At 46.9% G+C, this 24540-nt stretch overlaps 1 long non-coding RNA gene across 1 annotated transcript in view; it reads right to left on the bottom strand.

The window, feature by feature from the left end:
* LOC146435053 (uncharacterized) overlaps window positions 1-24540 on the bottom strand; it is a 230700-nt gene that overhangs the window by 98848 nt on the left and 107312 nt on the right. The gene's annotated exons all lie outside the window — the stretch shown is intronic.

A 24540-nucleotide genomic window follows, 5' to 3' on the forward strand; every position in this document is an offset into this window, starting at 1 on the left:
CCTTGGGTGCGACACAAAGCTGTGTCACCTGTGGGTGAAGTAAGCCTGACTTCCATTGAAAAAAGGCTTCAAGGGGTAAAGTGTCAATGGGTTATCCTTAGGGATAGGAGAAATGGCTGCGTGTGGGGATAACCTGAGAGAACCGGTCAGGATCTGCAGGAATGGGGGTGGCAGGCTAAGCACAGCCCCTGTCATTGGATCCCGGAGGGATGGGCGTGGGGAACGTCTTGGAAGGGGGATATGGGGTAGGCGGGTCGGGAGGGCAGTGACTGCCTGGGACTGCACCAATGGGGACAGGAGGAGGGCATTGGGGTGGGGAATTCGGGATAAAACGAGGCTGCACCGGCTGAACCTTCCAGAAACCTCGCCGGGGCACGGCGGGCTGAGTTGTTGTGTTCGAATAGCGTTGATTCCTGCAGGGCTCCCTGTCTCCTGTGTGCATGAGTGGCCTTTGGCAGAGCGATTTTCTGCACGTTAGGAATAAGAAAAAGAAATGCGGGAAGGAGTTGCTGGGGAAGTTGGACGTTTCTGAAAGCTGTGTTTATGCAACCTGATGGGAAAAGAGGGAAATACCTTAAACAAACCACAGGGTAAACAGCACTTGCTGGAGACCTTTCAGAGACCAAAAAGGTAAACCCTCAAAACCCTTGGCAGCACAAAAGTTTGTATTTTCAGTGTAATAGAGCTGGCAAGGACGGAGGACGTGTTCCCCAGCTACAGCTGTGTCACTGCCAAATTGCCAGAAAGGGCTGGAGGGCAGAGGACTCGTGTGTTCAGTGCTGCTGTGTTCACACAGTCAGCGAGTCCCTGCTGTGTGTTCTGCCTTTGTAGTGACCCTCGGGCCACAGAGGACAGCATATTTTCCTTCTGTGTGACAGCCCTTTACGTACCTAAACTTCGTGGTTCTTGTTTCAGTCTTTGCTCCTTCTGTCGTTGAAATTACCTTTTTTTTTTTAATCTCCCAAGAGGTGGCATTTTCTAGAGCCCTTGCTGTTTCCCTGCAGTTCCTCGGTCCTCTGTGTCCTCACTAATGCTGGGAAGAGCCAGACAAATCCACACGGTTTGGGTGCTGTCCTGTAGTTCATGCCCAGTATTGTTGAGATTTTTTTGTGTAAACTGTTTTGAAGAACTGCTTTGAAGCTGTTTCCCCCCGTTTTTTATGTGTTTAATAAACAAGAACTGCGTGTAAAATTCTGTGGTTTGCTTTACTGATTTGTGTTCTCTGAGATGATTTGTTTGGTTGCTGGTGATCGAGTTGAGCTCTGATCTCATCCAGCCCACTTTCTGGTTGCAGATTTACCAGACCAAGACTTCACAGAACTCGAGAATTTTTTCTCTTTCTTTCATCATGTGTAGACGTGGTGGAAGCTTCCAGGAGCTTCTCACAGGAGCCATCTTTGTGCCCCCCCCACCAAAAACTGGGCCAGGAAAAACCAACCTATTGTGGCACTGCTGAATCTCTTGAGCTTTTATTTTATCTTCTAGTTGATTCATAAGTCTAGTTTTCTTGCAAGCTAATGAAATTCAGAGTATGTATAGCCTTTCCCAAGACAAGTCAAAGATTTTAATAGTAAATTACCCTTATTTAATGATGAGATAATTCAGTTTTTTGTTTTAACCTGGAAACTCTCTGGTCCTTTTAACAAGGTTGTGTGACTGGAACCAGAGCTAGAGCAGACAGGCTTATTGCAGTTCAATGCCAGAACAAGCACAGAATTACATGTATTATTTCAGAAGTGAAGACAGATAGTTAGGACTTCTCTTTGCAGACACAGTCTGTCACCAGCTAGCCTTCACTTCAGAAACAATAAAAAGCATGCTGCCTGCTGTCTGTGAGGAGGAGAAGCTGGATGGCCAAAGGCAATGTCAAAGCTCCTCTTCTCCTATGCAAAGTGACTAAATTGTAGGCTATCAGAAAGCTTGTCTGCCTTTGGAATGTTGTGTCTGTTTTGGGGGTTTGCTTTATCGTGGAAAGTGGTTTTTGTGTCTTCTGGCAGTCCTAAACTGGGATTTGGCCAGTTGTCAGTGACAGGGCTTAAAGCTCTCTAATTCAAATACAGCTGCCTGAACAACTAATGTGCTTGTAAACCTGTCTGTGCTTTTGTTGTCTGGGATCTTAATTAGCCTTAGAAAATTTCTTCAGGGCTTTTATTCCCCAAAAAATCTAGACAACTAAGGAGCCCTTACCCGCCGAGTGCCAGAAATCCAATGCTCTGGGGTTTGTACTTGTTCCACTGATTGCTCAAGCGGAGGTAGCTCAGCCAAAGGCTGGTGCTGAGCAAAGTTTAATTTGAAGGAGGCCAAACTGAAAATAATTTACAGAGTAGCGTAATATACTGGCTGAAATGTGTGAAGATAATGTGTGAGATGTTCCATAAAATGAGTTTGGTTTTTTGCATTGTAACTTTGTAGGAGGTGAAGAAGTGAGAAGTGCAAGCTCAGAGAATGGCCTTTCTGTACCTTCCTAGTATGCATATATTTTTTTTAAGTTTGCATTAGCTAGAGATGCAGATGTGGAAATGGCATTGCTTTGGTGATACTTTTTGCTGCTGTAATTGACATTTGTTTTTAAAGTGGCCCTTGAAAGAGCTCTGTATTGCTTATCCAGAGAGCTTAGGTTTCTTTAGCTAGAGCTATACAGCAGTAAAACTTTATAAAGGCACAAATATGTATGTGCAAAATGTTGCTTTAAGAATTTGGCTGTGAAGGCTTAATCTGTTTCCATCATATTGCTTGCACATATTTTTGTGGAGTAGCTTTTGATGTTTCTTTAAATCAGGTATATGAAATGCTTTTTTAAATGAATAGTGACCCTGCCTTCGGTGCTGTGCAAACACACAGAGGTAATCCAAGCACCCCAGAGCCAAACCAGCATTCCTGGGGCACCCAGGGCAGCCCTTGGCTTCACTGGGAGCTTTGTTGGTGAAAATAATGCCCAATTGTGCTGGCACCTGTGCACTTTGGCAAGGGAAAAGCGTGTGGGTTTTGGCATGAAATCATTGAATATATATACTGGCACAAAAAGAAAAAATTACACTGTTGCTGGGTAAATGTCAACCAAGATTTAAGGGCACCATGTGAAACACTGAGAGGCAAAAACCTTGCAGTGAGCAGGGGGAGATGGGAAAGCATACAAGGCAGAGTTTCCTTTTTTTCCCCCTTCCTGCTGGCTATCTTAGGAACTGTGTTTATGACATTGTGATTGACCTGGGCTCTTTTCAGCTGCAAAACCCATGAATTTGTGTCATCAAACAGTATTTTTAAAGTTAAAAATTACCAAAATAGATTACTTAATGGGACCCAAGTGCCTGGTGGTCACGACTGGGTAAAGAGCTGCACGTGTTGAACTGTTAGAATTTTCCATGATGAAGAAATCTGTTTTGTCTTTCAACAACCATGTTGGCAGATGAGTTAAGTAGAAAGGCAGGCCTTAGTTATTTCTTTGTTCGTTTGTTTTGTTTTGTTCTGTTTTGGCTGCAGCTGCTTTTTCATCTCTTTCACCCTTCTGGCAGCAGGTGGAGCCAGAAGCTCGGCTTTAAACTGAGAATTCACTGCTGGGTCGAGAATTTTGGAGTTTGGGAACTCTTGGGGATTTGCTGTTGGATTTTATTAATACCAAGGTGTGACACAAGCTTCACTCTCAGCTCTGGGTGCTGTCTCAGGGCATAACTGCTGCTGTGCACTCCTGTAGCTAATCTTGTGTGAAGGGGATTGTTAGAAGAATTCCTATGCTTCTAGTGTGGCAAATGCCCAGTAGTTCTGACTGATTAGGACAGCTGAGAGGGGGGAAAAAAAGAGATTTTCCTTCTCACATCACTGAAATAGAGTAAATGTGAAGGTGGAGGTTGGAGGCAAATTTCTAAGTACACCCTTAAACTTGTGAACTGCTTTTGCTGGGCCTCCCTGTCATGCTTCAATCCCGAGTGAGAGGCTTAACCAGTTGGAGTTGCTATATTTGTGCAGTAAAAAGAGGTGTTTTGCTGAACATTCCCTCAGCAGGAAAAGCAGGCAAGGGGAAAAATGGCACTGGCCTATGAATCAACTAAAAATCCTTCGTAGTACCCTGGTGGGAAGCTCATGAAGCTTCTGTGTTGAGCATCACTTGCAAGGAGTCTTGAGGGTCACTAAATGCTTGAAAGTGGTAGCATTTCATGGAGTAGTCACTAAAGTTGGAAAAGACCTCTAAGATCATCAAGTCCAACTTGACTACTTCGCTTGTCAAGCGCGGGGGAGCAGGAGGGAGTGATGGAGGCCCTTGCACGTTTTTGCTCAGGGGTCAAGGAAGAGCAGCTGACTTAGGCCGCGGGTTGGAACGCACCTTTGTTACTAATTTCCAGTTCAAGTTGTTATGCTTTTATTATCATCATCCTTGAGGCAGCCCAGAGTGCTGAATGTACTGTGGTGCAGATAAGAGGTGACCGTCAGGAATTCTCTTTGGTTGTTGTTTCTCTCCACGCTTTCTGTCCCTCTGCTCGGGCTTGGTCAGAAAAAGCCGAGCAGAGAGTGCTCTGTCTGGAAAATCCCCAGGCTGTTATCGGCACTATTCCAAGCAAATATGGGTAGAAAGCAACTCATACTCATTCCTTTATAAAATCCTATTAAGCTGCTATGATTTAGGCTGCACAGAAAGCCCCTCAAGAGTATTGACCCTTTGCACAATGCGCAAACCAAACAAAGGCCTGGACCTTGGATGAACTCCCAGACCTTCCCTGGCTCTGACACATGGGAGTCCTAATCCTCCAGCTAATACAGTCATTTGGAAGAGCCGTGAAATGAGAAAGGGGAGTAATTACCCTCTAAACACTCAGTTCCCTGTCTGCCATAGGTATTTCCAGCAGACACTGAGGCAGCCCTGCCTCAGATCAGCTTGTGCCAGAGCCTAGATTTGTGTAAGGAATAAAACTATAGCTCAAATGGGCTGTCCTGGCATGAGTGATGATGGTGTATATTCCATCTGGCTCATGCTGGCAAGATGGCCAGTGCCTGGTCAGTGTGTATGAAAGTATTTGGAAATTTGGGCTGTGCTGAAGGAGCTTGTCCTCACATGGATGTGATGGGAGTTTCCAAGTTGTTTTCCTTCAGAAATCATCGTAAGACCACTGAGGGGGAAGATGCACAGGAGTGCTTCTCTACCTGAACCTGTGTTGCGACAAGAACATCTATTTTCCCATATTCCTTAATAATTTTTCATCATTTACCCTTAACAACATCAGATACCATTAAATATGTCTTGGTGTTTTGGAAGCATTTCTGAATAATGTGTGAATAGAACAGAATCAATAATTTCCACCCTGATGGAGGCAGGAAAGCTGAGGAAATCACAAAGCACGTGAAAGCTTCAGTGATTATCCTGTGCTCCACACCTGCTGCTGACAGTGCCATGGCAGTTCCTGCCTTCTCTGAGGATAAAAACTTTTCTTTTTGAATAATCAGAGTAAGGTGAGTTCCACAGGGACTGGCTAGCTCTGTTATCACAGGTAGCAGCAGCAGCAGCTGTAGAGATGCAGGAGAAAAACCCCCCACACTTTTGCATATTGTATTTCAGTAGTTTAATACACAAACTTAGGTCAGGATTAAATGTTCAGTAGAAGATTCCTAGTTACATGGCATTATAGATGTGTAACTGTACAGACTGTCCTCGTGTATGTGGGAAGCCTTGTTGGAGTGGGTGGTTTGAGAGGCATCCTTTATTTAGGGTTATGTCATTTGCACATGAAGGGTTGCAAACTTGTGCATAGCAGAATAGTACAAGGGGAAAACTAAAAAGGACTGGGAAAATGAGACTGTTGCCTGAAAATACTGCTGGACTTTGTGCCCCTGCACCAGGCTGACTATTCCTAGGGGAGGCTCTGTGTATGCATGGACCAGAGCCATGCAATTGGGACATTTTGTATTGTCTGGACTGCAATGAATGCCAGGCAGTTGCTACACAAACACAGAGCCGTGGCCTTCCTGATACAGTCCTTGATCTCTCCCTCCCATTTACAGGAACAGTTCCTTCACATCAAGGCTAAAAGGCAGTGTGAGAAAGGGACTGGTATTTGCATGCAGTGCAGGCTTAGCGCTGAAGAGCTTGGGTTGGAGCTCCCAGCTCTGAAGTTAACCTTGGAGAGCACAAAAATGAAAACAAGATTAAAGCCAAGTGGGGGGGTGGGTGTTCCTGTGCAGCCATTGCGTTCAGAGCAGACCGTATCTGCATCATTTAAGACATTAGGTGACAACAGAGTGGCCTGTCCAAGCACAGCTGCTTCTTGCTGGTGAAGGATGTTAGAAATGGCGAAGGGAGTTGACTTTCGTATAAGAGTTGTTAATTGTTAAATGTTATGTGTTAATTGGTTATTGGGTTCTATTTGAAGGTTAATTATAAGGATGTTCAGAGTTGTAAGTTTACCAAGGAAAAGGTTTAAGCATTGTTTTAAGAATTTATGCCTCCCGGATTGTGTTGCACTTGGTCTTAACCTGTTTTTCAGTGTTCGTAATGTTTTAAATAAAATTAAACTGTAAAGTACAGGGGCAAGATGGCTGCTGGGAGCCACCGAGAACCGTTCCAGAAGGTTCTCTCTAGGTGTCCATCAAGGTGTCAATCCTAGTGTCCACACACCCCTTACCATCAGGGAGCATGCCCAGAGGGGAGGAGCTGGGGAGGGCAAAAGGGCGGGGAAAGAACAGATTGGTTATATGTAGCAATGATCCTTGATTGATGCCTGGAGGGCATAAAAGCTGCTGCAGGAACTCCCGAGCCTCATGCCTCTGGCCAGACCCATCAAGGATGCAGCGCTGCTGCTTTGTGTTGTGACATCCCCTATTGTCAGTTTTTCTTTTCTTCAATAAACTGCTCAAATTTTTTAAATTGTGAGGCGTCATTTCTCACAAGGAGATAATGAAAGAATGTAGTTTTGGGTGGCCTTGGTCTTTGTGGCCCTGTGGAGATGAGCAGGGGTCATGTAATGGGGCTTTTAAAGGACTTGTACCGTTATTTATGTCCGCTGGTGCAAGGCACTGTTTATCATAAGGCCACATGGATGGATGAACTTACTCTCTGGCAGGGAGGGTGCCTTATGCTTTCAGCTCTCTGGGTGTTTCTGTTTTATGGGTGAGGAACCCAGATGTCAGATTTTTCTAGGAGAGTCTCAAGATGTTCTTCCAAGTGGATGTCATCAGTGGCACCAGAAATTCTCAACTTACCCTCGTGCTTGAGCAGCCTTGGGCAAACTCCTTCTCTGCGCTCCTCTTGTCCACCCTGAGGGGTGTGTTGACATGCAGCCCCCTTTTATGGCTAAGGCCAGCCAGGCTGCAAGCAGGAGAGGCCACAGCAGTAGCCAGTGGCCTCCTGGAGGCGAGCGGTGCAGAAGGCCTTGCTGCCAGGCCCAGGCTGGCCGCTGTCCCCAGGGCAGGGCAGCGAGTGCTTTTGTGCCCACCAGTGTCAGTGCCAGCACAGGTGTTGTGCTCCCAGGAGTAGGTGGTGTTCCCCAAAGAGGAGCAGTGTCCGTGGGTGCCCTCGGCAGCGCAGGAGCTGCACAGCTGCAGTTGCCAGGGTCTGGAGGAGCAGAGGAGATGCTGGTTGTGAGGGCAAAGTGCCAGAGGAGGGGCTGGCCCAGCAGAGCCCTTGTTAGATCTTCATCCCTGAGTCTGTGGGGAGACAAGTCCCGTTCAGAGCCCTGCATTGATGCTTTGGCAGCTTATCCTTCTAGCTCCACATGCTGCCTGCCTCCCAGGCACAGGCACATTTTGGCATCGCAGCGGCCGTGCCTCTGATCGAAGGGTCCTGACTGCTTGGTCACTCTCCCAAGATGGGGGTCTGCCGGAGAAGGATGGGAAAGAGTTGAGACCCAGCTATCCCAGCATGAGGCAGATCCCGTCAGTCCTTGCTTTTGAACCTGCCCTGTTCCCAGCTGCTAGCTGGAGCTGAGGGCAAGAGGCACAGGACAGATGGCAGCCAAGACCTGCTGGGACAGTCCCTAGGCTGGCACTGCGCTTGTGCCGGATGCCTTAGGAGGTGGGAAGAGCAAAGCCAACCTCTTGGAGAGTTGGATCCCCGTGGTGAGCATTTTGATCATGAAGAGCTCTTGGCTCAGGCAACACGGGCATCGGAAGTTGATGCCAGCGTGCAGAGCCTGTCTCTGGATGCAGTGCTGGTGGAAGAGGGCATCCTGGCACACAGAGCAGCCCATGGTTTTGTAGGATATTTTTTCTTCCACGGTGTCCAGGCAGATGCTGCAGGTGTTGTCCTGGTCAGGATGTGCCTGGATTATCTGGTGAGGGCGGTGCTCCCAGCAGAATGATCTGTGTGGGAGATGAAACAGATGGGCAAGGGAAGGTGGGATGTGCAGAGTCCTTCCACAGCGATGGTGATGTGGGAGAGGGATCCCCAGGCCCTGTGTGGGCTCTGTCCCTGTCTGTGGCCATTTGCTGGCTGTGGTCCCTGTGGGCTCCTGCCTTGTGTGGCCACAGCAGATGGAAGGGGCTTGGAGATGAACACGGGGGCTCTGAGGCCAGGGCAGGCAGGTATAACCTGTAGGCCCCGAAGTCCTGGATGACACATTCACCTTCTGGGGCACAGGGCAAGTGGAATGTGCGGTCACAGCCCATGTGACAGCAGGTGATGCTGGCCCCCATCTTGTGGCAGATGAAGCAGCGCTGCAAAGAGCACAGCAGGGGAAAAGTGGGAGTGGAAGGAGGAGGGACAAGGGTGGAGCCAACCAGGCTCGGGAAGATGGGTGAAGGACAAGCGGGACAGCAAATAAATTTTGAGGGGGGCAGCACCGGAAGCAGGAACCAATCACGGACTGGGGATAACAGAACCCTCTAGAAGTTGGGAGGAACACCTAAACTTTCAACGAATAGCAAACTTAGAAAACTTTGGAGGAGGAGGGCGGAGGCTCAGACTTCTGTCTCAGAGTCTGTGTCCCAGTTGTCCGAGGAGAGGTCCTCTGGGGGGTTTGGTGGCTGGGCCACTGGCACCACTGGTGGTTGCGGGGACAAGACCTCCACATGCAAAGAGCACAGCAGCCGCCTGAGTTTGAGGACTGGGGCATTGTGGCTGCCCTGTGTCTCTGGGCAGAGAGCAGGATGTGGGCTGTGGCAGCTCAGAGCCCCCAGAGCTGGCTGCACGTGAGGCTCTTGCGTGTGCCAGGCTGGGGTTTCTTTGCTGGGGGGCAGGAGCAGCTGCCACAAACCCCTCGTGGTGCAAAGCTCCCTGTTCCTTCCAGGCCCTCACCTTGTTGGCTGCCTCTCTGATGAAACGTCTGGTGTCTCCAACAGGAAATTGTTCTGTTCTGTGTGACAAGACCTCTTGTGAGGGCCTGCAGAGCAGAGAAGGCCAGGAGCGCCATTAGGCCATGGTGCTCCTTCCAGCTTTTCTGGGCAGAAGGCTGGAAGGAGCCCCATGAGTACTCACCTGGCAGTGGTTGTGGACACAGAGCTTGTATTTGACCCTCTTGTCCCCGCAGATGTCGGTGTCTGCCTCAGTGCGGAGGCACAGCATGCATGCTGCAGAGAGAGCAGGTTCCCTGGGCATGAGCACCTCTGTAGGGCTGGCCAAGTGTTTTTGCAGGATCAGCCCCAGGGCCCTGCTGGGTCCGTGTCATGCTGGCTGAAGGGCAGGGCAGGGCAGGCACAAGTGCTCCAGCAAGTGCTCAGAGCCCAGCCCAGTTGGGGAGTTCCTGCCTTGTCGTGGCCCTGCTCTTTGCCACTCTCTGACAGCCCCAGCACCCCCTGTGGCAGCGACGGGGAGTTGTGGGAATGGAGACTTCTTCTCTCACCTTTCTCCTTGGGGACAGTGTCTGGCTGTGCCATGTTGGATTGGGTTGAGGAGCACCTGGAGCGTGTCTTGCACAGCACTGCTGGCATTCCTGCTCCTGACACAATAGCACCAACCCGTCACCGTCTGTCGGGTTCCGGGCGGGCCTCGATGTGGGACACCAGCTAGCTAGGACCGACTAGGGCAACACTGATTATTAGTGTGGAAGGAGCACAGCTCCCGGCGAGAAACTGCCACGGCGCGATGGAGACGACAAGCAGAGACGAAAGGCTGCGAGATAGGGTTCTCCCAAGGCTCTCTTTAATGAATAAAGGACAGAACAGGAACGAAGAGAGGTGCGGGAAGGAGCCCCCCGGAAGGACTGTGACAGAGGGTTAAGAGGCAGGGACAAAGGGGGAGGAGAGAGGGACCCGGGCCAATAGGGGGAACATCAACGGGAGGTAACAACAGCAGGCAGCAAATTAAAACTTTAAAGGGGTGGGTAGCTGTTGCTGGAGCTGGGCTTGCCCTTCAGCCCACTCGGCTCTGGCTCCATCCCTCTGGACTAGTCCAGTCGGCCCCCGGGGGCACCGCCTGATTCCCCAGATGGGGATAGGAGGAGAAAGCCGCCCTGCAGCAGAGGGTCAGGTCCGGCAGCAGGGAGTCGAGGTGGTTTCCAGTCCGCAAGCGGCAAAGACGCACAGAGAGTGAGAGGTCCAAGGTGCTTTATTAGGAGGGAGGCAGGGAAGCGGGCACCCTGGAGGCTCTCAGGCAGTTCGCGGGCGTGGGGTCTTGTAACCAGACTCCACGAGGCACGAACGGCCTCGAGCTCCAGCAGTTGGGGGGTTTTAAGGGGGAAAACAGGGTCTCCAGGGGCAAGTCAGCAGGGGCAGAGCAAATCAGCTCGGGTACAGCAGTGATATACAAGCGGGGTGGCAAATAATACAAAACTAGGGGAGGGATACAGTCGAACCTGTAGAGGTGCGGCAGCCCGATGCTGCGGATCCTGAGTCCCCAGGTCCGGTGGTCAATGCAGTCCATGAGGAGGCCGCCGAAGATGCAATCTCCTGGGACTCGGAGGAGGCCGGGCTATGAACCGCCCTCTCCCTCCCCTGGAAAGTTTGCTTTAAGTTTATTGGGTTAGAGTTATGCTTCCCCGCCTTGTCCCCTCCCTTGTTGCCTCCCCTTGCTCGAAGGTTCTGTTGCCGCGCTCCCCTCATTGGTTCTCTGTAGTCCCCTCCCCAGTTACTGTTCATTAGCTCCCCCGCTTGTCCCTCATATTGTTCCGGAGCCCTGTTGGCTTTGCCCCTGCTATCCCGCCCCCGGAGACTCCGTGCCTTTCCTTAAAACCTTGTGACCCCTTTGTTCCTGTGGTGTGGTGTGGCCACAACCCGAGACCTGTCGTGTTCTGCACCCGGCTTCTCTGTGGTCCGCCCCACCCGGGAGCCTTCCAGTGCACCCCCGCCTGCTTCCCCTACAATAAACTGTGCTCTGGAGACTCTCACCCGCCTGGAACTCTCTTTGTCTTGGGGGGCGACCAGCGACTCCACCGCGTTCCTGTCCGGGGAACACCAGCCTCTGCCGCGGGGTTCCACCGCCCATTGGGCGACCCTGAGACCCTGAGGTTGATAGTTGCTGTCTGTGGAGCAGAGGAGAACAGCGGGGAGGGCAGCAAGCCCGGGGCCCGGCGAGGTCCCAGAGACCAGCCCAAGCCCTGAGAGCCCATTCCGGGCAAGGCGACCAGGACCTACTGGACGTAACACTACAGAACCAATGAGGGAGCGAGGGAAACAGAACTTTCTAGAAAGGGGTGGCAACTGGGACGGTAACAAGGCGGGACAACAGAACTTTTAACCAGTAAACGAAAAGAAAACTTTCAGGGGGTGAGGTGTGGGAGGTTACACTTCGTCCTCAGAGTCCATGGATGAGGCAGCATCCCCTCTGGGGAGCTGCGCCAGGTTGACAACCGATGTCCGAGGCTCCGGGTCGGCCGGTTCGGACCGGCGAACCTCCACAGGTAGCAACACGTTAACAAATGGTGGACTGAGGGATACAGAACTTTCTAGATGGAAGGGAGGGAACAACAAACTTCAGACCAATCCTAACTTACAAAACTTGGGAACTTTCTGGGAGGAGGGGAGGGAACTAGACCTCGGTGTCACTTGCCGAATCCTCCCATGAGGAGGAGTCCTCACGCGTGGTGTCCTCTCGATTGACAGCGGCAACTGAGATCTGACCCTCCACACCTGCCCTGTTCCCTGGGCATGAGCACCTCTGTAGGGCTGGCCAAGTGTTTGTGCAGGATCAGCCCCAGGGCCCTGCTGGGTCTGTGCCATGTTGGCTGAAGGGCAAGGCAGGCACAAGTGCTCCAGCAAGTGCTCAGAGCCCAGCCCAGCTGGGGAGCTCCTGCCTTGTCGTGGCCCTGCTCTTTACCACTCTCTGATGGCCCCAGCACCCCCTGTGGCAGCGACGGGGAGTTGTGGGAACGGAGACTTCTTCTCTCACCTTTCTCCTTGGGACAGTGTCTGGCTGTGCCATGTTGGATTGGGTTGATGAGCGCCTGGGATTAACTTCTCGTGGGTCTGAGTTTTGGATTTGTGACCTCTGGCAGCACACGTGAGGGCATGGATGTCTGGAATGACTTTTTTGCCCCTCATGATAAGAAAGACTTTGACATTCTTTCTCTTCTTCAGAGAAGGGAGTGGAGCTGGCAATGCATCTGGAGCACACATTTGTTCAGGAGCAGCTCGGGGAGCTGTAGGGTTCAGCCTCAGGAAAGGAGGCTTGGTGGAGATCCTATTGTTTTACAACTGCTTGGAAGGAGGTTGGGGGCATTTGGGGGTTTTTGTCTTGTCTCAGCGAACAGGTTTGTGTATTCATGAAACCAACAGGAAATGCAGGAAGTAAGACCTGAGATGCTAAAATGTAGCACATACTTTTGAATAAAGAAACTGATAAGGGCAGTTCCCAGAGGTGGTCACTACCAAAGAATGTGTTGGTACTTTGCTGCTGAGTGATCTTGTTAATTATTTGTGTCAGTCACAAACTTGTTTAAGGCATGCTGAATTTGGACTCTGCAGATATGAAAAGCCTCTGAAGGACTCTGATGCTCTTGGTGGTCAACTCTTTCCTTAATTCTCGTGTATTTTGGCTTTTATGTGATTTTGTCTTGTGGGACTGTGTATGTGGAGCATGGTATCATTGGCCCAGCAGTCCAGAAGACCTGAAGGCAGTGACCTCTTTGGACAGCTGGGATGTGCTGGGGGAGCTTGATCTGCATGCCCAGATGGCACTTATATCCTGGCCAAAGGTTCTGTTTCAAGTGAGAAAAGAGATTTAGTCACAGGAAGGTGTAATGCCATTATACTTACTTTTGATATGACATACTCAGAAGCCCTAAAACAGCTTCTTTTTCCCATTCCTCACCCCACTGTGAAAGTCCTCTTTCATGTGGAACTAGAAAAATCCAAACCTTGTGTTTCTTGCAGTGTCCATTCCATGGGGATAAGCTTTCTTCCTTTGCTATATAATCTCATTTTCCCCATCAAATCCTGAATTCCTGACCTGTTTACCGGTGCTGACCTATTTACTGGTCTGCTGAAAGCATGGGCTGCCCATGCAGTGATCTGATTTATGTGCCACCTTGCAGTCATGCCTTTAGAGCTCTGGCAGTACACACCCAGGTTTGGATGTAGCCAGGTTTTTCCTAGCACAGATTAATAAAAATGTGTTTTGAGTCTATCTGACACAGTTCCATGGCTGGAAAAAGAAGAAATGATGAAGGCTGAGAAACAGTTGGCAGGAATTGTTTTAAAATCTGCGTTTTCATTGCGAGCTCGTCATCAGCACAGGGGATGTAATGGGCATGAATAAATAGTTTAGTCATAGGTAAAAGCAATGGGAACAGTGATCCTTCATGTTATATCCAATTACATCATTCCTCCCAATGAGATTCAGCGAGATTCCCAGTATTTTGCTTTAGGAAATACAGAACATAAATAAAACATTCTGGTGTGTAGCAAATGGCAACAGCAAGTTTTGTAAGAAGATGTAAGAAATAATGTTTTTTGAAAGGAAATTTGGAATGAAATGTTCTGCTGTTCATTTGTATTTGTACTTTCTCCAGGACAACTGGACTTTCCTAGGATGTTTTTCCTTCCTCCAACTCTGCCTCATTCGTTGCATTCTCTAATCCTCACTTAAAAGAGAATTTAATTCATTGCAACTTCATCACCTTTAATTTCTAAAGGGGTCTATCTAATTATACCCTGTAATACCTTGGGAGAGGAATCACAGAGATTCTTGAGGCTATCTGGGAAGTTTTGGGCGTGTTTCCCATGTCTGGGTGGCACCAGGGGACTGCTTTTACAGATGAATTGATGACAGGTTTTTTGCCTGGGCACAGCAGGGATGGTGCAGTTCTGCCTGGGAAATCCCAAAATACTGAGTGAACATGCCTGCTACTGCATTTCCTACCTGCAGACCCAGCAATGACAGGTTTTCTCAAAAGCAAGGGGGAGTATGTTTCTCTATGTTTTCCATTCCACTTTTCCTAATCTGTGAAAGACATGAAGGAATATACCAGGCTTTTTTGTTATCTTACAAAGTTGGTCTGTTTGAGGCCACCTGATATTTCATGAAGCAATAAACTGTTGGACATGGTTTTCCTAAGCCAGACAGAGGACATCAGAAGCAGTCAATTAGACTGACTCTTATTGCATTGCCTGATGCTCCCCCCAGTCCAAATTTTCTGTTCTTTTAAACCAAATTATTCCAAATACTATTAATATTATTGGCCCTGTGGAAAGTTTATTCCAGCGTAAGGCTAGAGGCTTTGAAATAAACCTTTTTCTTAAGTGTTGGAAAAATGTAGCCATTCCTGTGGACTGACAAAACCCAGCAGATCTTTTTTTTTTTTTCCCTGAGCTTTAAATGTGTGTAAATCGCAGGGTTGGGATAGGATGTCAGGGAGGGGGTTATGGTTTCTTGGGTCTGTATAGAAAAGTCTGCCTTTTTCCCCCCATTGTCTACTCATCCCAGCTGGTTTGTATCACCTCCAGTGGTTTGCAAGGATTATTTATTTCAACTACTTGTAAACCATTTTCCTCTGTGCAAATCTTCCCTCAAAATGACCTTTTCTTTATATACAGATTACTCAGCCCTGCATCCTCTCAGGCCTAGGATGCACTGTGACTCTACCCTCTGCTATCATTTCCCAGATCTCATGTGTCTTGGAGGAGCCCTCATGATAAAAATTATTTATATGGAGTAGTGATATTATGTTTTAAGAAATTACCAAATGAACAGCAAACCCCAGTGCTGCCTAGTGCTCAATACTGCTCTTCCTAGATACCACAGAATCCTAGAGTGGTTTGGGTGCTGCAGTTGCTTTGGCCAAAGTGTCTCTCCATCCTCCTTCCCAAAGAGACAATCTGGGCTATGCCAACAGCCCCAGTCCCAGCTAACCAGCTGTACCCCTCCTTACCCTCAGACAAACACACATAACTCACTAAATGGCACACATTTATAACATTCCTGCCTGGGCTTGCAGGTTCTGACTCAACACAGCAGCTCCTTTCTCATCAGGTGCCTGGCAGTAGTTGGTATTTACAGACCTACAGGGCAAAAAAGAAGAGATTGATGTGCTCATGTCAGCACTGCCCTCACCAAAGATGGGCTGCAAGTGCTGCTGGGGCAATAGTGGAGCAATCTGAAGATGTCTAGTGATAAATTAAGTGCAATTTAAAGTTTGTTCGTTTTCCTTTACAAATCCCAAAGAAAGCAAGAGGCACTATATATAACACAGATGCTATATTGTCAGGCAAGGAAACAGAATTAACAAAGCTTGGAAGGATTCAAATCTGGGTGAAGGGAAAATTCTATTACAGAGCAGAGGTGAGGGATGGATACTGAGAGGATCATTAAAAACTGATTTTTTTTATTCCCTGTGTGTCTGTATTGTTGTGTCTGGGGACACAAGCTTCTCCCCAGGGATTTTGTGGAAACCATGCAGAGTTTTGTTTCTTAAGGGAAGAGTTCTCAGTGGATAAATGCACTTTTATCCTCACCTTTAATTTATCACCCAGTCTGTGCATTATCTGAGTGCTCCGAGGCTGTAGTGTCTTGGAGTCCAGTCTGTTTGGCTTCTAAAACCTGTCTGAAGTACCCAAACACCACCACCCACATGTCAGTGCTTGTTTGTGTGCAGAGCCTTTGTGATTGCTGCCTGTGATCATCTCCTGGCTGAGGAAGAGGAGAGGCTTGTCACAGCAGGCTCCTCGTGTGCATCTGCTCATGGCCCTGTGAAGAGTCAGCTTTCCCTCAGCTTTCCCTCCCTGCTTTTGTGGTGAAGAAGAAGCTCAGATACACATAAAAAAGGCACTATTAATTCAGGGGGTAGGTTCTCCCTGCCATATAACCTTGTTGCAGTGATACTGCACATCCCATTGCTTCTGTCCTCCCTTAGAACACCTGACTTGGGGGTCCCTCTTGAAGAGTAACCTTTGATTTCCCTCTAGGTATTTTCAACCAAACCAGAAATTTAATTTATCACATGCAGGGACTCTGGAATAGAATTATTTAGCTTCCTACAGAACCTTTAATAGAAAGAGATTTTTTTTCTGTGTTCCTGTTTACTTTTGTCTTTCATATAAAATGAAATATCTACATAAAATTGATCTCAAGGTACTTTCAGGTAGTAATCAGGAGCTGGAGGGAGGGAGTGGGCCAGTAAGGAGATGATTTCCTTCCAGAGTTCTTGGTATTGACCGTGTTTCCCCATGCAGCCTCCCGACTGCACAGGGCATGGTTTCTGCCCAGGATACCAAAAAGTGAAATCCCCACCTGGACTCCTCCAGGCAGCAGATTCCAGCAGCAGGAAAAGCAAAGCAAACCTTCAGGATGCTCTGGAGTAGAGGTGAACACCTTTTAACTCTTGGATAGTGGTGTTTCACCATGCAGCTCTCCAGTGCTGTCAGTAAACTTCCTTTGCTCAGTGCTCTGCAAACACAGCTCCTTGTTTATCCTTCAGTCACACTGGTGCTGCCCACATGGCCCTGGGTCATGGAGGTACAAACGTGCTGTTCCAGAGCTCTGCTTCTCAACCAAATGAATACCTTCACAAAGTAAAATACTTGGCAATCTAATAGTGTTGGCAACACTTTTTCACACTGCTGTAATTAGACACGTCCTAACTGAACTATGTGTAGGAGTCTAGCTGGTCTGGAAATAATAGGTTTATTCTCTAGGTGCCCTTCTGCTGTTCTGCTCAAAGTGGGCTCTGAGTATTTTTGTTGTTTTCTGTGATTATTCTTTCTTACTGCATGCCTAGATTTCATCCACAGCAGCCTTCCTCCTGCTCAGTGTTTCCCCCTGGAATTACCATTGGTAGTAACCTGACTTCAGAATGAGTTTCTGGAGAAGCTGTAGAAATTTCAGTGTAATCAGTTCAAAGCTGTTTACCAGGACATCTCACTGCAAATGTTTGGTATTTGGGCAGGATATGAAGATCACTGAACCATGGAATAATCTGAGCAGGAAGAGACCCACAAGGATCATCCAGTTCAACTCCTGGCCTGCCCAGGACACCCCAACAATCCCACCCTGTGCCTGAGAGCATTGACCTTGAGATCTGGCAGCCTTGGGGCTGTGACCATTCCCTGGGGAGCCTGTTCTGAAGTACAGGACATGTTTTAAAATGCTGGAGATTGGTTCAGAGCCAGGATATGAAATTGGTATCCCCAGGTAAGAATGAGAAAGCAGGAGGCCACATCAGGGGTAAAAATGCTCCTGCAGTGAGACTTTGTCCTCTGTGAGTAAAGAGAACAAATCCATCCCAGAGAACTGGTGGTGCATCTGATAAAAAAAACCTCCTTGGCTCATTTTCATTCCTGACCTCAGCAAGCAGTTGGAACACTGAATGTTGCAGCCTCCCAGAAGCTGGAGCTCCACAAATTTTATGGCTGGCATTTTCCTCTTGATGGTTTAGTTGATGATGTAGAGCTGGATTTGAACACCAGCCCAGGTTTTAGGAGTGTGTGTTGGGTTAAAGGCAGTGGAGTTGCACTGTGCACCTGATGGCAAGGCAGGAACAGGCGTCATAAGCAGGGATATTATCTGGAACAGCAGAGTTGGCTGGAGAAACAAATCCAACCTTGCAAGTGCTAAGTTTTAGTACTGGAAACCATAAACTTTTAGTGTTTCCATGAAGAAACAAAACTGCACCCAATGACCAACCCATCCAGTCCTACGGTGACAAAATCCTAAAATATTAGTCTCTTAAATTCTTGGATTTTTTTTACATTCTACATTACAAATCTTAATGCCTTCCCTCTCAGCCTGCCCCTAAGAGGATGGAGAGTGCTACTACCCTTTTACAAACAGGTTACTAAGGCATGGAGTAGCTGAACTGCTTCTTGTCAGACGTAAAGTCTGCTCCAGAGTACAGAGACTTGGCTTTGATTTGCAAACTCCAGCCCTCTGCACTAACCAGGGCACAATATTTCCTTGTTCTTCTGCCTTCTGAAAGGGCCACTGAGGGTTTGGCTAAGAGCCCTTTTTAATAAATGGGGGCAAAAAGAGAAAAGAGAATGAACATTTTCCTTATCAAGTGCTGTTTGCTGAAAACTGAGCACGGGATTGTGACTCCCAGATCAGAGGTTGGCTCTGTTGTGTTTGTATGTTGTCTAACACAGTGAAAAATTAGTCCCAGTTGGGACACTTAGGATGTATGAATTATGCAAATATATTTACTACAAATAATGAAAACAATTAAAAAAAAATGGGCAAACCCTCTCCTGCTGTCTAAAATGGTTTTTCATTTGAGCATCAGCATTTTTGGTTAAAATTCAAATAATTCATTCCATAGAGCAGCCTTTCCCTTCAGGTTCTCTAATCATCTCCTCTGGGAAAATAATACATTTTTCCAATTATTTCCATTGTCATTTTGTTAGATAAAAGAGGGCTTATTCCCAGTCTTGATCTATCAGTTGTTGCTTGATCTCTTCAAAACCCACTCTCACTCTGCTCAGGGCTGGCTGGTAATCAGTTGTGAACAGAAATGTTGCTCATGAGTGACGAGGCCAGCTAAAAATGAGCAGTCAAGAAGAGACTTAAAAGTTAAAAAATGCTCGGTTTGGTCTTTGCTCCCAGTGACCTGATGATCGAATCAGTTTTAGGCTAGTGACACATAATTTTTGAAAGCCAAAAGCCCCTCTCCAGCTCTCTTGGAACCTCTTTAGGCACTGGAAAGAGCTCTAAGGTCTCCCTGGAGTTTCTCTTCTCCAGGTGAACACCCCCAGCTGTCCCAGACTGTTTTTGCAGCAGAGATGCTTCATCCCTTGGAGCATCTTCATGGCCTCCTCTGGTCTCATTCCAACTCTTTTACCAAATCATTGTAAATAAAGATGAGAATGAATCACAGCATGAAACTAGTTTCCTTAAGATTTCTAGGGAACCTGCGGGCAGCTAAAAAGCAAATGAGTCTGGTAAAGCTGACCCAGAGCTGGAGCTATAGTTCTTAAATTTGAGTGGAAAAGAAATGCCACAGATAACAATCAAGGGACTGATAAGTAACATTTTATTAGGAATCATGTTTTTATTATGGCAGGACGTTGTGCTTTACACAGTGTGGTTTATATCGTGAAACTGGGTAATTATTGATGCTCCAGTGTGCTCAATAATACTGATGTGGCTTCACAGGACTCTTCCCTTAGTTGAATGTATGATGGTCATTTCCATGAAAGCTTTAGTGAATGGGTGTCTTACTAGGAACAGTTGAAGAATATCCATGCTAAATTAACACCAAATTTCTAATGGAAAATGTTCCCATTGGAAGCTGTGGCACTGAGAATTGAATGGGAAAGTAATAGTAAGTAAAGAACAGCAACAAAGGACAGCTTGTTTTTGAAGACCTATTGAAGAATTACTCAGAGAAATTTCTTTTAAAAGTTTCAGTCGGTTCCCAGATCATCGAAGAACAACATGATACATTTCACACTGCAGTCTTCTCACAAGTTTATTTATAATTTCTCATCTATTTTTTCTCCAGGACCCCTTATTCTCCCATTTTTTCAGGAGCGCTGACAGCAGCTGCTTCCAAACTTTCAACATCAGAATGACAGGGATACAAATAAAACACGTCCATCTCGTGACCCTTCATGTCAGGGAGCAGAAATGCTGGATAGCTCTTCTTTAAAAGCAGCAGAGCTGCTGTTGACCTGCACAGTCCTTGAGACCCTCGTGTCACTTACTCGTGGTGAGATGGAGCTCTCCTGACACACCCCGGGAGCGGAGAGAGGTTTGGTCCTGGCAAATCCACAATAAACAGTGGTGGCTTCACCTGTCACCCTCTCTCCTTGGGAGCTTCCCAGGAAAACCTGGACTGCAAGGTTGGACAGGGCTTGGAGCAGCCTGGTCTGCTGGAAAGTGTCCTTGCTCATGGCAGGGAGTGGAAATGAGATGAGCTTTAAAATCCCTTTGAACTGAGACCATTTTATAACTTTTTCAACTTGCCCCTACCAAGTATCGCTGCCCAGACCAAGGGGGTTTGTCCTTCCTGCTTTGAGCTGCTTGTTATGAACCGTGGTTGGCACAGGGCAAATTCAACTGCTGTGGAAATCACACCCTCAGCCCCAGTCCCTCATATACAGAGCTTACAAGGAGGCTGCTGTTGTCACCTAAACAGAAGCACAGTTTGCACTGAAGTCACTTTTGAAGCCAGCGCTGCTTTTTCCACACATGGCACAATGTTGTTTTCAATCTAAAAGACTTCTACTACCCTTCAGGGAGAAGAGCAACAAGAAACACAGGAGAAGTGAATTCTTTTAGGGAAGACACGTGTTAGGATTTGTGTCTGCTCCCTGACAGCCTCCCTTGACATGAATGCAAAGAGGCTGCCAGGCGTGGTGGTGAATGAGGGGATGCCTTAGAGATTTAAGATTGCAATGTACCAAAATAAAGACATAACAATTCCACAGTGCACACACCACAAAGCTCTCTAAGGGTAATTACATGGCAATCTGTAGGAATCCATAAATATCCTGCTGTCGCATGTTATTTGTTAGCAGAATCTACAAAGTTTCAGAATAATTAAAGTTACATGATATCTGTGCCCAGTGACTCAATAAAATCACTTTCACAGCTGTTTTGACATAACAATCACCTTATTTACAAAGAAATTGTTGCACTGAAACAGCTGGGAAGCTCCTTTTAATGTTGCCTGATTTTACATCGATTCATAACTGAGATACTAATACAAACCCTACTTATCCAGAGTTCCCTGTGTGTTGAACAAGCTGCAGAGAACATTTTGGGAATGCTGTCACTGGGCTCTGTCAGTGAAAGCACTCAGTGCTTTAAGTTCTGTAGTTCTTCCCAGTTCTCCCTGATATTTCCCCATAGGAAAAAGGTCTTTTAGGTCAGAGAATACTCTCCATTATTATAGAGAGGAGCCACTTTGCTGAGATTTAAGTACAAACCTGAAGCACTACTCATAATGCCACTCCTGTGATCCCTGAAAATGCTGTCTCTTAATAAGAAACACAGGGAAAAGAAGTTAGAGTTGTCAGGAGAAGCATTCATATGACCAGAAGTTTAAAAGTGGAATAAGGTGATGCTTGGATTTTGTCTGTTCTGCAAAGGTTTTCTTGCAGGAAGACTGGGGGGTGCTGAATTTCCCAATCCCTTGCAGATTGATGATGCAATAAGGCATCATCCAAGCTTACTGTTGTGTCTCCTTTGGAGGAGAGACTGGCAAGGAGAGCAGGGAAAGCAAGGCTTCAAGGCTGATGTGGCATTTTTAGGGAACTTTAAGTTTCCAATGTGATCTGTTGGACATTGCACATGGGAGTGTAAATTAATCAATTTTAATTGCAAGGAGAGACTTTTAAAAACCCCTCAAAATACTGGGGTGAGGAATCCAGCCATGTGGAAAACATTGTGATGCTCAGAGCACCCCTGATGTTGTGTCTGCATATTCATCAGGAGGCACATTTGCCTGATCAGCAGTGATCAATAACCCATTACCTTTGGAAAGCAAGCCGAGGACGCCTAGCAGCCTTTGAGGTGATGCAGGAACATGACTTCTGTCTAAAAAACCCCCAAATTCTGTTTCCTAATTTTAGCAGATAGCAATGATCAGTTGGTGAGGTGTTGGTGAGGCACGAGAGCTGTAAGAGGTTCATTGATACAGATAAAAATCCTCCCCACTTGAGGTGGGTGTGAGTTTTATAACCTGATGTTTTAAGGGACATCATTATGCTGTGTTTCAGAACAACAAGGCAGCAGCTCACTGAAGGCAATCACAGCAATGTGCCTGTGCTGTGCATGGTAACTCCAAGTGCCTCGGGAAGAGATTCCAAACATGCATTATTCATCTGCAATAACTGTCTTTTAAAATGCAAAAGGTAACAACAATCAGTGCTCGTTCACTGCTGCCATCACTGCCCTTAACGAGGACCAGCCCTGTAATTTCACTGCACAAGAATATTCCTGGAATCTCTTTCCTTCTCAGGTTCTTGCAAAAATGCAGTGAGTAGTGAGAAAATTGGGCTGGTTATGCATATCTTTTGCCTGGAACTTACTCAGCATCATGACTAGTTCCAGTGGTGGGATCTGCTGAAAACTTTGTGAACTGAAATGCTACAGTTAGAAAATTGCAAGTCAGAATTATAAAAATATAAATTTTCTTCCAGTTGTGATGTATGATAGACATTTCTCTGCTTTTCTTTCAGCTAGGTACATTGTACAAGCTGGTTTCTGAGGATAAACACAATTATGTGTGGAAATAATGGAAAATGGATTTAGGCCATGTGCTTTTGTTGCTTAGTTTGATGATTTTGAGGTATATGTCACATTGTGAAAGGCTGCATTTCCTTCTTGGATTGTGTTTTATCAGCTAGACCCATTGCTTCTGGCACAGATAGGAGTGTTACACCAAAAATGTCATGAAAGATCAGGAGGAGTCACAGCCAGGGGCTTTGAGACATCCATTAACCCAACATCACACTGGCTAGAAGTCATTTTTCCTCTTTCTTAACTGGAATAAAAAAATGGAGTACACCACCAGTTGGAGAGGTGATAATCCTGGGTGAGGCAGCCCTGGCTAGCTGGACTCTCTCTGTGGAAGTGCTGGTTTATTTGATTTTAACTTTGAATATGGATGAGGCACTTTGGTTTGCAGAGCTGCTTTCTTTATGTGAGGATAAGTGAGATGCTGCTGGGATGCAGCATTTCCCCCTCGTGCTCTCAAATCTTCCACAAAGACTCAGACATAATTACTGTCCCCCAGTTATATAAGCAAGTGTCCCTCAGTTCATCAAGCACAGAGAAATATTACCTGTGCCACTGCCATTGTTAAGATGGATTGCAAGAGGAAGGCATAAAATAAGATTTTGACAGCAAGGGAGACAAAGAGAAGAAAAGGAAAATCTGATTTTCTCCAGAACATGGAGATTATTTTCTAAATCCTTAAGAGTGACTATTTCTGGGGAATGCAAATCAGGCAGCACAGAAGAAGGAAAATAAATCACATGCACAGCCAGGTAAATTTGGTTAGCTGAATACATCAGCTGAGTACAAGTGCCTCTTGTACAGGTGCCTTGTTCCCTACATGCTGCATTTGCCCCCTTTTCCATGTACCCCTCGAGTCAGAGGGGAGGGCTGTAACTCAGGGCCTGAGGCCACTGTCATTTGCACCTGTAGCACCTTCAAAATCATCCCAGTTTGATTAGGGACATTGCAGTGTTTTTCTTCATCCTTTTATCAGTAGAACGGTTTTCCCTGAGCCACAGAGTGAAGAGGCTGCTGCAAGGCACTGCAGATGTTCAGCTTGGATGGGGCAGGTGGTGGTGAGTAAAGCTCAGCAGGGATATGTCACAGATTCATAGAGGTTTTAATTTTAAAAATTTGAAAAGCTTTTAAAATTAAGTCTAGCCATTAATCCAGCACTGCCAAATCCACCACTCCTTCCATCCCTTTAGCATTCATTGAGCAACAAAGTTATGAGCAGTTTTGAGTGTTCACTGCTTAACGAGAGAGTAAATAAGATTTCCATGGTTAAATATGAAATTCCTTGGAATCCAACCAGATGAAAGCCTGTTTTTATTTTCAAATATTTATTTGCACCTTTCCCTCTGCTAATGCTTCATCACAGAGATTGTGGTGACTCAGGGAGTCTCAGCTCATCTGCAGCCTGGTTGGTGAAGGAGCAGTGCAGTCTGCTCTGAATGCAGCTGTGCAGGGTGAACAGCTCACACTCCCATTTGGGGGCTGCAGTGAGGAGCAGAAGAAGAGTTTCTGTTCCTCCAGACAGGGAGATGAGAAAGCCTTCCCCAGGTACAGGAAGGAATGTCCCTGAGTCCTGCTGGCACTACCCATGGTTACAGCTCATCATCTCAGTAAGGTGGGTGACTTGCTCACTGCCTTGAGAAGCACATTTTGAGGGGCATTAAGGGCTAGAATCTTCTGACTGCTGAACCTCACTGAAGCCCTTCAAGTCTCCTAAGAATTAATATTGAAGCTGCAATTCTAAAGCTGTAAATTAATTTTCCATCAGGGTTACAGTGCAAGAGCAGGTAAACCCACACTCTATGCTCTGTGCTTGCTTGAACCTTGCCCTCCTGCTTTTTCCTCCAGAAAGCTTTGAAAAAAGCTCTTTGCCGCACTCCTGCAGTATTTGTAAAGTGCTGATTATATTCTGCCTTACTTTTTTCATACCTTTTACTCCCTGCTTGAAGGTCTTTGCAGCAGACACTTGCAGAGAGTGGAGGGTTGGAAGGGACCTTAGAGGTCATCTCATTCCA

This window comes from Lichenostomus cassidix, chromosome 6 (genome assembly GCF_008360975.1).
Source record: "Lichenostomus cassidix isolate B80296 chromosome 6, HeHo_3.0, whole genome shotgun sequence".
Lineage (NCBI taxonomy): Eukaryota > Metazoa > Chordata > Aves > Passeriformes > Meliphagidae > Lichenostomus > Lichenostomus cassidix.